Source organism: Aplysia californica, unplaced genomic scaffold (genome assembly GCF_000002075.1).
Source record: "Aplysia californica isolate F4 #8 unplaced genomic scaffold, AplCal3.0 scaffold01081, whole genome shotgun sequence".
Taxonomy (NCBI): Eukaryota; Metazoa; Mollusca; class Gastropoda; order Aplysiida; family Aplysiidae; genus Aplysia; species Aplysia californica.
This window is the reverse complement of record NW_004798351.1, coordinates 174,103-175,226: the sequence shown is the minus strand read 5'-3', so window position 1 is coordinate 175,226 and position 1,124 is coordinate 174,103. Positions and strand designations below refer to the sequence as shown.

General features: G+C 39.5%; 1 protein-coding gene across 1 annotated transcript in view; it reads right to left on the bottom strand.

The window, feature by feature from the left end:
• Window positions 1-1,124, bottom strand: part of LOC101851003 — a gene marked incomplete in the record, with an annotated part of 136,185 nt that overhangs the window by 4,131 nt on the left and 130,930 nt on the right.

Here is a 1,124-nt window from a genome sequence, read left to right as displayed (position 1 = left end):
CCCCACACCCCCGGATTCTGTCTCACGCTTAAAGCAGTAATAATGCACTCCATCCAGGAGAGAAATCGTGCAAAAGAGAAAAGAGGAAAAGAAACGAAATCAAATTATGATGACAGTTTAGGGACAAAAATGTCATGAATATTGTTCTTACTCTTCTCTCGTCCGAACGAGGGGAATGGGGAGTGCTGTTCCATACAGCAGCGCGATATTATTGTTTATTGTTGGGGTGGCGAGGAAGGAAAGAGGAAGCGATTATAGAATAGAAGAGGGAAAATTTGCGTGGCGTCGCGGTGAAATCAGGCTCTCGTCGTCAGAATATTATTTAAATCGAAGAATTTGAATAGACCCTAGAGGGCAATTTTTTGTCTAAGTTGTTTTTTAAGCTTTTCCTCCTTCTATTTCTATTTAAGTTTAACATTTTTGTGTGCATTTTACTGAACTATGTATTTTTAAATGAACATAACATGTGTTTTAGCGCCCCCCCGCCCCCCTTCCACTTTTTTTCTCCCCTTATCGTCCTCTTCCATGTGCCCAACGGAAGAAAAAATATCGGTTTCATCGATTTCATTATTTTGACTAACGCCTGATTTCACCACAATGCCTCACAAATGGTGAAAAGTCCAATTCTATTCGGGCTAATTCAACCCCCTCCGTACCTCGTGTTTTACTATCATATCCATACGACGTGTGGAACTCTGTGCCACCACTTTCCAAAGAGGAAATTTACTCGTTAATCCGATCCGTACGCTTTGCAAAGAAGTCGGTCAAAATGATTTTTTGAGAAATACTGAAAGTTTCAAAGAGATCTTCTTCGTACTAGAAGTATTCTAAAACGTGAAGAATACAACCCCGGGGGTACAAAATGACCCCAGGACGTACGGATAGTGTTAATAGTTTCTCTTTTGTATTTACTTCATGTTGTCAACTATTCTAGACAATTTGAAGCCCACAATCTCAGTTGACGGCAAAGAATTAGATTGTGATAATGAATTAATTTTGAGGGGAAATTGGTTGAACGAAGATGAAAAGGTTGAAATATTCTCTCTTTTACTTTCTGTCTGTCTCTCTTTATTTCTTTCTTTCTTTCTCTCTTCCTCCCTCTCTCTCTCTCTCTCTCTCTCTCT